Here is a 13,799-nt window from a genome sequence, read left to right as displayed (position 1 = left end):
CCTGTGGCACTCAATCTCATGAAAGACTAATGAAAGAAAACATACACCATATTGAATGGCAGGACTGGCTTGAAGGATCAAATGGCCTCCTCTAATGCCCCTTTGGCAAGACCTTTATGTTCATGTTGGCCAAATATAGAACTGGAACATGCTGGAGGGTCCAGAGCAAGATTGATTTCTAATTCACTGAAAGATTTTCCTACATTTAAGACATGCTTTAAAACATTCTCATTTGCAAATAAAATCATGGTTGGTGTTTGACTTAAAGATTGTTCACAGTCAACTTCCCATTCTTGACAGAGTGCATTGACAGCAATTGGTCACCAAGTTCAGTTAGGTCATCCACATACAAAGACCAAGTTGCGTGAACAATGCAGATACAGAGAAGTGTTTGGACCAACAAATAATAATCTGAGCGCTGGATTCATGATCTCAGAATAAAAAGCCTGCCCTGGTTCAAATTATCCCAATACTTTGTAAGTTTAAACAGCAGAATTCTGCAAGCATACTGAACTTTATTGTCATGGACTGAGATTTTCAGTGACACTAAATCTCAGGCACTCACTGCTGATCACAATATAATCTTGTCCCTACCCCGTGCAGTAGTACTGGCTATTCACATCATGGATCTACAGGGATGTCATCAGGCTGTCCAATCATATGTAAGGATTTTCATCAACCCCAATCCATGTCCCCTCCATGCACAAGTACTCAAAAGTATTGAACTAAAAGCGACTTCTCATGTTTTTTTAAGCATGGAACATATTAAAGATTGGTACATTGACATGGGGCAAAACCAGAATTAAAATATTTTGATTTTTTTTTAAATAAAGGTTACTCCAAAAGAAATTTGCTTAGAAAATCTCCCAATTAATCAATAGTTTAACAGCAGCCCAGAACTCTGAGTGAAAGACTATACACTAAACCATACATGCCTGATATCCTCAAATTGCAGTCAGTTTGAGAGGGGTAATGATAGCAAATGCTGTGAACTCATCTTCAATGTCCCATCCTCCACACCCCCAGAATTTCAAGCCCAATACTGCTATATATATGATACTTAGGACTCAGCACACATTTGCAAGAAAGGTCAAAAAGAGGAGGAAATGGAGAGAAATAATTTCACTGAAGGAAACTAACACAATTTGTTATTACATTTGTGATGCATTTTAAAACAAAAGGCTAGCAATACTACCCCTCCATTTCATAAGATGATAATTTTTGCTATGAATTAGAATATTAGAATATCCTTTATTATCAAGATATGGTGTTCAATTCTGCACTAGCATTTTCTGGTTTGCTTCATGCAAGCATAGTGGTCTCTGCTGTGCTTGCTCAAGTGGAACGCAGGGCCAAGGTGGTGTGAGATTCATGGCCTCCATTTTCTCTGGGCTCTCTTCTCAGCAGACTAAGCCTCTCATTTCTGCTCAATGCTTTTAATGTCTTTCCAAATAGTTAGGCTCCAGAAATCATGGTCATCAGCAACCATCTTGTCATCACACAACTATTAACATACAAGTTGAGAGCAGGAGTAGGCCATTTGTCCTCTTAAGGTTAATCCACCATTCAATAAAACTGTGGATGATCTGATTATTGCCTTAATCCACATTCCCAGCACTCCCAGATACCTTTGGTTCCTTCTGAGTCAATAATCTACTTACCTCTACCTTAAAAATATTTAAAGACAATCTCCACCAGGCTCTTGTGAAGGGGGTTATAAAGACTTGCAACCCTCGACAGAAAAAGGAAGTATTACTTTTGTCTTAATGGGAAATCACTTCTTTTTATACTGTGTTCCCTAGTCCTAATCTCTCCCACAAGAAGAAACAATGTTGACAGTGTCACTGTCTACCAGCTTCAGATTTCGCCAGCTGGTGACATTCTAGTTCAGGTATGGATGCTCAAGAGGCCATCATAAAATGGCCAGTGCACTGCTCAAGTCTGCAGATGGTCATCACTTATCCAATAAACATAGCTATGCAACTGAACCATTGATGGCTTAGTTATGGGTATATGCTGATTAAATTAGCACATCCAGGACACTGAATTTGAGACCTTCTCTAGCCAAGAAATGCTGAGGATATGTCTGAGACAGTCCAGATAATCAGCCTTTCCCTCTGCTTAGGGTATGTTTTCACACATTGTCTTATGTAGCCTGTTCATAACAGTTGCAGCTTTTGGAATGTGTGCATTGATTTAAGAGTCAAGTGACCGACTGCTGCTTATTCTGGAGTGTTAGTATGTGCAGTTCAGTACAGTTACATTTAGCCAGATCTGAAGTCTGATAAGGGCTACACAGGAAATTACTTCTCCAAGATACTCAGCAGGGACATGTCTTGCATCTGTATAACCTGGAACTCTGCCACCTCCTTTCACAGAGACAGGTAAATTTGTGCTGATGCTGCTTTCCCATGCTTGATGGGGTCAGGCACTATAGCATCAACACCTTTAGCAAATGAGTCGATAACTTTGCTCACCTTCTTGAGAGTGGATTTAATATTCAGCCACTCCACGACAGTCAGGCTTTCTAGACCTTCTTGACTGACAAGTGTTTTTACTGTCCCTCCAACTGTAGCTCTTTATTTGCAGCCAGTGATATCCTGCACTGCCTTGGTTTCCAGTAGGGCTATTTCCTTTCTTGATGGCCTTTTTGATCCTGTTACATATGCATTTAACATTCCCTGTGTCAAGAGGCAAATGGAATTTCTAACAAAGTTGTAATAAATAATTATTTGCACACCACTGGTTTGGCTGGCCCTTAATTTGAGCAGCTCGAGTGTCTTCAGAATTTTCTTATTTGGATCTTTTAGGAATTAATGAAAGTAGTCTGGTTTCAATCACATGTTCCATTACGGTGATCTTACAAAGTGTCTCAAAGTTTGCTTGGTTTTGTTTCTGCATGCTATGTGAGAATGCTGGAAACAGCCTGGTCAACTGATTTGAGGAACTGTTGGTTTTTATCCCAAATTGAATCTGAGAAGGCAATGTTATTGACAGTGTAGTGGGTAAAAAGACATTTCTCCTTTGAATGAAAAAAATTCAATCTTAATCCTGGTGCACACCAAGGAATGATCTATATTACAGCCAACATTGGGATATTTGGTCAGCATGGACGAGTTGGACCGAAGAGTCTGTTTCTGTGCTGCATACCTCTACAACTTTATGACTTGATAACTACATGTATTGAGAATGCTTTTCAGGAAGATGTACTAGAAAAAAGAACAAAGAAAGTTACTGCATAGGAACAGGCTCTTTGCCCTCCAAACCTGTGCCGATCCAGATTCTCTATCTCAACCTGTCACCTATTTTCTAAGGATCTGTATACCTCTGCTCCATACCCATTCATGTATCTGTCTAGATGCATCTTAAATGACGCTATTGTGCCCACCTCTACCACCTCTGCTGGCAATGCATTCCAGGCACCCACCACTCTCTGACAAAGAACCTTCCATGCATATCTCCTCTAAACTTTTCCCCTCTCATCTTGAACTTGTGATTCCTAGTAACTGAGTCCCCTACTGTGGGAAAAGGCTTCTTGCTATCCACTCTGTCTATACCTCTCATGATTTTGTAGACCTCAATCAGGTTCCCCCCACCCCCCCAGCTTTCTAATGAAAATACTCCTAATCTACTCAACCTCTCTTCATAGCTAGTGCCCTCCATACCAGACAACATCCTGTTGAACCTCTTCTGCACCCTCTCCAAAGCATCCACACCCTTTTGCTAGCTAGGTGATAATCAAATTTAGCTGGTGCTAATGCCCTAATCATGGATGCCTCAAGGACATTTAGTGCCACGGTCTGTTTTGAAAGAAGGTGTTGGTTACTCAAAGTTTGTGGCAACAATAAACTTCAAGTAGTGCTTGTCCCTTCTCATTTAGCTTTCCCAGGTTATAGTGTGCCAGACAGGAGGGTCATTCCATTTGGTTTGTGTTCACTTTTACACTGAAATTCTCCAGTAAAGATGTTCTGACTTAGGGATACCACTAATAGCACAGTCAAATTCCTCATTGAACTGGTCTTCCCCCTCAATTGGGGAGCAGAGTGTTAGAGCAGTTAAATGGCCCTACCTGAATTAAGAGGCAGATGAGAATATGTTCTAAACAATTTGTGAAGGATGAGGAAAGTGGATTCCTTACTGTGAAACCTGTACTCTGCTTACACTTTTCTTCACACCTCTTCCCCTGCCAGATATAGGTGTATGTTTTTGTTTTGGTGATCCTGCTCACTTGTCCATGTTGACATTCAGTTTATCCAGTTCCATGCTAATCACTGGCTCACATTATCAACAAGCTACAAGTTATCTGCCAATCAATGCAACAGTCCTGATGATCCAGTTTACCAAATGAAGAGCTGGCATCTTTGTTTCCTTTATGCCTTGTGCAATGGTTTCTATCCACTGTTTGAGCTAACATCCTAAGCTTCAAGCCTCCATTGAAACCAATGGACTGGATCAAGGGCCACCTTATTTGGGTTAGGCAGTAGCTCACTGCTGGGATCTAATGGTGCCTTCTACTATTAGAGACTGCTGGTAGCATCCATTTTCAACAGCATTTGAGTTGGGCTTATTGCTTATAACTGAGTTGTGCTAATGCTCTGCAACAAAACTGAAAATGTCCTTTCCAAGGGCACAAGTCTGGACAAAATTTATAGTTTAACTCATCCTGGTTTCCCAATAGCAAAGCTCTAGGTTGGCACCAATTTGTTTGCAGTAGTGGCCGGAAATATGATGTATTAGATGTCAGTCGGTCTCTGTGCTGTGCTGCAGAATTTTTGTCAGGGTTACTCACTTGAAAATATCCCAAGGTAATGGAGCTGTTTGCTCAGCACTGGAGGTTTTGATTCAGGACTTCCAGGGCATGTTCACAAGCCAGTCTGCCTGAAAACCCTATCAAACCTCTTCCAAGTTCCTATTAAGTTCTGAAGCTTCAAGGGACAAAGTTTCCGGGTGTCATGACATGAAGGCATAGCTGAAGACTTCCCAATGAGAGACTGTGCAATTACCAGGAGACACTTATATATGTAGCTTTTTGCTGCTAGCCAGTGGTATGGTCTTAAAATGAGACTTTATAAAGCTCTGGTTAGACCCCATTTGGAATACTGTGTCCAGTTTTGGTCCCCACACCTCAGGAAGGACATACTGGCACTGGAGCGTGTCCAGCAGAGATTCACATGGATGATCCCTGGAATGGTAGGTCTAACATATGAGGAACGGCTGAGGATCCTGGGATTGTATTCATTGGAGTTTAGAAGATTAAGGGGCGATCTAATAGAAACTTACAAGATAATACATGGCTTGGAGAGGGTGGACGCTAGGAAATTGTTTCCGTTAGGCGAGGAGACTAGGACCCATGGACACAGCCTTAGAATTAGAGGGGGTAAATTCCGAACAGAAATGTGGAGACATTTCTTCAGCCAGAGAGTGGTGGGCCTGTGGAATTCATTGCCGCAGAGTGCAGTGGAGGCTGGGACGCTAAATGTCTTCAAGGCAGAAATTGATAAATTCTTGATGTCACAAGGAATTAAGAGCTATGGGGAGAATGCGGGTAAGTGGAGTTGAAATGCCCATCAGCCATGATTGAATGGTGGAGTGGACTCGATGGGCCGAATGGCCTGACTTCCACTCCTATGTCTTATGGTCTTATGGTCTAAAATAAGAAACAAATGCCGTACAAACAGAATACATGCCAACCTTCTTCATCCAGATGTTAAATTAATCATATCGATCGATTAGACAAGCAACATCAAGGGTGGTTTATTAAGCTGAGTTTATAAAAATTTCATAGTCATCTGTTTGAGAATGTTGGGAAAATATTCTCAACAAGAAAGCAGTGAGAATGTGGAAACAAAATAGAAAATGCCACATTCTTTGGAGAAAAAAAGTTTGAGAGATTGAAGGTTAACTTGCTTAATGATGTTCGCTTTAGATTCTGCCAGGGCCACTCAGTTCCTGACTTCATGCAACCTTAGTTCAAACATAGACAAAAGAGTAGAATTCTAGAGGTGAGGTGAGAGTGACTGCCCTTGTCATCAAATTCATATTGGATCAAATGTGCTATCAAGAAGTCCAAATAATATCAGTATCAATAAGAATCAGGAACAAACTCTCCACTGGTTAGAGTCATACCTAGCACAAGGGAAGGTGATTATGGTTATTGGAGATCAGTTATCTCAGCTCCAAGACATATCTGTAGAAGTTCTTCAGGATAGTCTATTAGGCCCAACCATCTCCAGCTGCTTCATCAATGACCTTACCTCCATCATAAAGTCAGAAGTGGGGATGTTCACCGATGACTGCACAATGTTCAGCACCATTAGCAAACTCTCAGATACTGAATTTTCAGATACAGGTTCATGACCCTTTGAGAGAAGTAATTTCTCATCTCCATTTTAAATCTGCTACCTTTTATCTTAAAACTATTAATTGTTTTTTTCTAAATTGCCCCAAATGAGGAAACGTCGTCTCTATATCTGTTTTGTCAATCCTTTTCAGATTGACATAGAAACATAGAAGTTAGAAGCATGTGCAGGCTATTTGACCCCTCAAGCCTATTCTGTCATTTAATATGATCATAGCTGATCATTGAGCTCTAATACCCTAATTCCATTCGAGCCCCATACACATTGATCCCGTTAGCTACAAGAGCTATGTCTATCTCCTTTTTGAAAACACAATGTTTTGGCCTCAACTACTTTCTGTGGTAGTGAATTCCACAAGCTCACCACTCTCTGGGTGAAGACATTTCTTCTCACTACAGTCCTAAAAGGTTTATCTGTATCCATAAACAATGACCCCTGGTTTTGGATAACCCCAACCATCAGGAACATCCTGCCTACTATTATGTACTTCAATTAACTCTCCTCTCATTCTTCTAAACTCCAGAGAGTACAGGCGTAAATTGCTTAATCTCTTTTCATAAGACAACCCCCTGATCTCTGGAATTAATTGTCAACCTCCTCTGAAATGCCTCCAATGCATGATAATGATTTGGTGATTCTGTGATAAGTAGGAATGCATGAAGTGAGGGGGAAACCGGTATGGAGTACAGAAATGGGATGGAATGGATAATTCTGGAAGAGTCATTTTGGTCTTGAAACATTAACTGTTTCTCTATCCACACAGACCTGCTGAGTTGTTCTAGCATTCTCTATGTTTGTTTCAGATTTCCACTATCTCCAGTATTTTGTTTTTATTGAAGGGTACAAATATATTGGATCCAAAGGAATGATTCTGTATATCCAATGTAGAAGCCAATCTCAGAACACCTAAGTCTTAGGAAGTCATGTTGAGGTTGTACAAGACATTGGTGAGACCTCTTCTGGAATACTGTGTCCAGTTCTTGTTGTTCATTTATAGGAAAGGTATTATTATGCTGGAGAGGGTTCAAAAGATAGAAGCAATCTCCCAGAGGTAACAGTGGCTGAAGGACCTGAACTGAAGGGAATTTATATTTGCCAGGAATTGGTGTTGGAGAAACTGTTAGGTCTGAAGGCTGATAAGTCCCTGGGGCCTGATGGTCTACATCCCAGGGTATTGAAGGAGGTGGCTCTAGAAATTGTGGATGCGTTGGTGATTATTTTCCAGAGTTTAATAGATTCAGGATCAGTTCCTGTGGATTCGAGGGAGGCTAACGTTGTGCCACCTTTTAAGAAAGGAGTGAGAGAGAATGCAGGAAATTATAGACCAGGTAGTCTGACCTCAGTGCTGGAAAGATGCTGGAGTCAATTATAAAGGATGAAATTATGACACATCTGGATAGCAGTAACAGGATAGGTCAGAGTCAGCATGGATTTATGAAAGGGAAATCATACTTGAGTAATCTTCTGGAATTTTTTGAGGGTGTAACTCTGAAGATGGACAAGGGAGATCCAGTGGATGTAGTGTACCTGGACTTTCAGAAAGCCTTTGATGAAGTCCCACATAGGAGGTTAGTGAGCAAAATTAGGGCGCATGGTATTGGGGGCAAAGTACTGACTTGGATTGAAAATTGGTTGGCTGACAGGAAACAAAGAGTAGTGATAAATGGCTCCCTTTCGGAATGACCAGTGGGGTACCGCAGGGATCAGTGTTGGGACCGCAGCTTTTTACAACATATATTAATGATATAGAAGATGGTATTAATAGTAACATTAGCAAATTTGCTGATGATACAAAGCTGGGTGGCAGGGTGAAAGGTGAGGAGGATGTTAGGAGATTACAGGGTGACCTGGACAGGTTAGGTGAGTAGAGAGATGCATGGCAGATGCAGTTTAATGTGGATAAATGTATGGTTATCCACTTTGGTGGCAAGAACAGGAAGGCAGATTACTACCTAAATGAAGTCAAATTATGGGCAGTACAAAGAGATCTGGGTGTTCTTGTACACCAGTCAATGAAGGCAAGCATGCAGGTAGGTACAGCAGGTAGTGAAGAAAGCTAATAGTATGCTGGCCTTCATAACCAGGGGGATTGAGTATAGAAGCAAAGAGGTTCTTCTGCAGCTGTACAGGGCCCTGGTGAGACCGCACCTGGAATATTGTATGCAGTTCTGGTCTCCAAATTTGAGGAAAGACATTCTGGCTATTGAGGGAGTGCAGCGTAGGTTCACGAGGTCAATTCCTGGAATGGCGGGACTATCTTATGTTGAACGATTGGAGCAACTGGGCTTGTATACCCTTGAGTTTAGAAGACTGAGAGGGGATCTGATTGAGACGTATAAGAATATTAAAGGATTGGACACTGGAGGCAGGAAACATGTTTCTGCTGATGGGTGAGTCCCGAACCAGAGGACACAGCTTAAAAATAAGGGGTAAGCCATTTAGGACAGAGATGAGGAGAAACTTCTTCACCCAGAGAGTGGTGGGTATGTGGAATGCTCTGCCCCAGAAGGCAGTGGAGGCCCAGTCTCTGGATTCGTTTAAGAAAGAGTTGGATAGAGTTCTCAAGGATAGTGGAATCAAGGGTTATAGAACATAGAACACAGAAAAATACAGCGCAGTACAGGTCCTTTGGCCCTCGATGTTGTGCCGATCCAAGCCCACCTAACCTACACTAGCCCACTATCCTCCATATGCCTATCCAATGCCCGTTTAAATGCCTATAAAGAGGGAGAGTCCACCACTGCTACTGGCAGGGCATTCCATGAATTCACGACTCGCTGAGTAAAGAATCTACCACGAACATCTGTCCTATACCTACCACCCCTTAATATAAAGCTATGCCCCCTCGTAATAGCTGACTCCATACGTGGAAAAAGGTTCTCATGGTCAACCCTATCTAAACCCCTAATCATCTTGTACACCTCTATCAAGTCACCCCTAAACCTTCTTTTCTCCAATGAAAACAGCCCCAGGTGCCTCAGCCTTTCCTCATAGGATCTTCCTACCATACCATGCAACATTCTGGTAAAACTCTTCTGCACCCGTTCCAGTGCCTCCACATCCTTCCTATTGTATGGCGACCAAAACTGCACACAATTCTCCAGATGCGGCCGCACCAGAGTCTTATACAACTGCAACATGACCTCAGGACTCCAGAACTCAATTCCTCTACCAATAAAAGCCAGTACGCCATATGCCTTCTTCACCGCACTATTTACCTGGGTGGCAACTTTCAGAGATCTGTGTACATAGACACCAAGATCCCTCTGCTCGTCCACACTACCAAGTATCCGACCATTAGCCCAGTACCCCATCTTTTTGTTACTCATACCAAAGTGAATCACCTCACACTTACCCACATTGAACTCCATTTGCCACCTTTCTGCCCAGCTCTGCAGCTTATGTATATCCCGCTGTAACCTGCCACATCCTTCCTCACTGTCAACAACTCCACCGACTTTTGTATCATCCGCAAACTTGCTCACCCAACCTTCTAGCCCCTCCTCCAGGTCATTTATAAAAATGACAAACAGCACTAGTCCCAAAACAGATCCTTGCGGAATACCGCTAGTAACTGCACTCCAAGATGAACCTTTACCATCATCTACTACCCTCTGTCTTCTTTCAGCCAGCCAATTCCTAAACCAGACCTCCAACTCACCTTCAATGCCATATCTCCATATTTTTTGCAGTAGCCTACCATGGGGAACCTTATCAAACGCCTTACTAAAATCCATATACACCACATCTACCGCTTTACCCTCGTCCACCTCCTTAGTCACCTTCTCAAAGAATTCAGTAAGGTTTGTGAGGCACGATCTGCCCTTCACAAAACCATGCTGACTATCCTTGATCACATTATTCCTACCCAGATGTTCATAAATCTTATCCCTTACAATTCTCTCTAAGACTTTGCCCACAACAGAAGTGAGGCTCACCGGCCTATAGTTACTAGGGTTATCCCTAATCCCCTTCTTGAACAAGGGAACCACATTTGCTATCCTCCAGTCTTCTGGCACTATTCCTGTAGACAATGAGGACATAAAATTCAAGGCCAATGGCTCCGCAATCTCCTGCCTTGCTTCCCAGAAAATCCTAGGATAAATGCCATCAGGCCCATGGGACTTATCTATTTTCACCCTTTCCAGAATTTCCAACACCTCTTTCCTACATACCTCAAAGCCGTCCATTCTAATGAATTGTGACTCAGTATTCACATCGGCAACAATGTCCTGTTCCTGAGTGAATACTGACAAAAAGTATTCATTCAGTGTCTCCCCAATCTCTTCAGCCTCCACACACAACTTCCCACTACTATTCTTGACTGGACCTATTCCTACCCTAGTCATTCTTTTATTCCTGACATACCTATAGAAAGCCTTTGGGTTTTCCCTAATCCTACCAACTTTTCACGTCCCCTCCTTGCTGCTCTTAGCTCTCTCTTCAGATCATTCCTGTCTACCTTATAACTCTCAATCACCCCAATTGAACCTTCACACCTCATCTTTACATAGGCCGCCCTCTTCCCTTTAACAAGGGATTCCAATTCCTTATTAAACCACGGCTCCCTCACACGACCCTTTCCTCCCTGCCTGACAGGTACATACTTATCAAGGACACTCAATAGTTGCTCCTTGAACAAGCTCCACATATCGATTGCGCCCTTGCCTTGAAGCCTACTTTTCCAAGGCACGCATCCTAAGTCGTGCCTCACCGCATCATAATTTCCCTGCCCCCAGCTATAACTCTTGCCCTGCAATGCACACTTATCCCTCTCCATCACGAGAGTAAAAGTCACCGAATTGTGGTCACTGTTCCCAAAGTGCTCACCTACCTCCAATTCTAATACCTGGCCTGGTTCGTTACCCAGAACCAAATCCAGTATGACCTCACCTCTTGTTGGCCTGTCTACATATTGTGTCAGGAAACCCTCCTGCACACATTGGACAAACACTGACCCATCTAACGAACTCGAGCTATAGCTTTCCCAGTCAATATCAGGAAAGTTAAAGACCCCATAACAACCACCCTATTACTTTCACTCTTCTCCAGAATCATTCTCGCAATCCTTTCTTCTCTGTCTCTAGGACTATTAGGAGGCCTGTCGAAAACTCCTAACAGGGTGACCTCAGCTTTCCTATTCCTAACCTCAGCCCAAACTACCTCAGATGGCGAGTCTTCATCCATCGTCCTTTCCACCGCTGTAATACTATCTTTGACAAGCAATGCCACACCTCCCCCTCTTTTACCCCCACCTCTGACCCTACTAAAACATCTAAACGCTGGAAGCTGCAACAGCCAATCCTGTCCCTGTTCTACCCATGTCTCCATAATAGCCACAAAATCGAAATCCCAGGTACCAACCCACGCTGCAAGTTCACCTACCTTATTTCGTATACTTCTTGCATTGAAGTATACACACTTCAAGCCACTTTTCTGTGTACAGGCACCCTCCTTTGAGATTGATGCCATGTTCCTAACCTCCCTACACTCCAGGTCCTGCACCCTAAAGCTACAGTCTAGGTTCCCATGCCCCTGCAGAGTTAGTTTAAACCCCCCCCAAGAGCACTAGCAAACCTCCCCCCAAGGATACTGGTGTCCCTCAGGTTCAGGTGTAGACCATCCTGTTTTTAGAGGTCCCACCTTCCCCAGAAAGAACCCCAGTTATCCAGAAACTGGAATCCCTCCCTCCTGCACCATCCCTGTAGCCACGCATTTAACTGTTCTCTCTCCCTATTCCTCGACTCTCTATCACGTGGCACGGGTAACAAACCAGAAACAACAATTCTGTTTGTTCTAACTCTGAGCTTCTAACCTAGCTCCCTGAAAGCCTGCCTAACATCCTCAGCCCTCCTCCTACCTATGTCATTGGTGCCAATGTGGACCACGACTTCAGGCTGCTCCCCCTCCCCCTTAAGACCCGGAAAACATGATCAGAGACATCACGTACTCTTGCACCTGCGAGGCAACATACCAAACGTGAGTCTCTCTCGCCCCCACAAAACCGCCTATCTGTGCGGTTTGGGAACTATCGAGTCCCCAATAACTATTGCTCTGCTCTTCTCCACCCTTTCCTTCTGAGCAACGGGGACAGGCTCCGTGCCAGAGGCCTGAACCCCATTGCTTACCCCTGGTAAGTCATTCCCCCCTACAAGTATCCAAAACGGTATACTTGTTCTTGAGGGAAATGGCCGCAGGGGGTCCCTGCACTGGCTGCTTCCTCCCAGTCCCCCTCACTGTCACCCATCTGTCTGCAATCTTTGGAGTTACTACTTCCCTAAAGCTCCGATCTATGACCCCCTCTGCCTCCCGAATGATCCTAAGTTCATCCAACTCCAGCTCCAGTTCCCTAACACGGTCTTGGAGGAGCTGGAGATGGGTGCACTTCCTGCAAGTGTAATCAGCAGGGATGACCATGGCATCCCTCACCTCAAACATGTTGCAAGAGGAACATTGCACTGCCTTCGCTGCCATCCCTCTAAAAGTAACCTTTAAAAAAAACAAACTAGGTCTAAAAAAATAGAACAAGCAAAATGCAGCACTTAACTACTTACCACAACGGGTCTTATTATTAGGTTAGAGGAGGAGGGCGGGTGGGAGACACTACCTCTGTAGTGCCTAGGGTTCCTTTCCTGCGCGCTTTTATAGGGAATAAAAACCTACCCAGGTAAGCTTGAGTTACACCAGCTTCCGGGTCCTGGCTGCCCCTCTGGTTGTCGTCACTTCCCCCTGCTGCTCCCGCTCTTTCTGTGAAGAGAAAAAAAACCCACCACTGCCCACTACGGGTAAGTAATTTTCAAACAAACTGTCTTACCTTAGCTGAGGCCTTCCGGGTTTGTTTAAACTCAGCCGCTGCTCGCACTCAAAATGGTTATGGAGATAAGGCAGGAACAGGGTACTGGTTGAGGATGATCAGCCATGATCATAATGAATGCAGTCTCGAAGCGCAGAATGGCCTACTTCTGCACCTATTGTCTATTGTCTATAAAAGAGATTTACCAAGATGTTGCTGGCTATGGAAGATTTGAGTTATAAAGAAAGGCTGGATAGGCTGGGATTTTTTCTTCACTGGAAGAAAAAGTAGGTTAAGAAGTAACCTTATAGAAGTTTTGTAAAATTGTGAGAAGTATAAAAGTAGTTAATGTTAGTTGTCTTTCCCCTCGGATGGAGGATTTCAAGACTATGGGGCACCGTTTTAAGGTGAGAGGAGAGAGATTTTAAAAGACGAGGGGCAACTTAATTTACACAGACGGTGGTTGGCGCGTGGAATGAACTTCCTGAGGAATTGGCAGATGTGGGTACAATTACAACGTTTAAAAGTCACTTATACATGAATAGGAACGGGTTGGAGGGATATAGGTCAAGAACAGGCAGTTGGGACTAGTTGAGTTTGGGATTATGTTCGGCACGGACTGGTTAGACCGGAGAGTCTATTTCTAT

This window comes from Chiloscyllium punctatum, chromosome 1 (genome assembly GCF_047496795.1).
Source record: "Chiloscyllium punctatum isolate Juve2018m chromosome 1, sChiPun1.3, whole genome shotgun sequence".
NCBI classification, from domain to species: Eukaryota; Metazoa; Chordata; class Chondrichthyes; order Orectolobiformes; family Hemiscylliidae; genus Chiloscyllium; species Chiloscyllium punctatum.
This window is presented reverse-complemented; position numbering follows the sequence as displayed.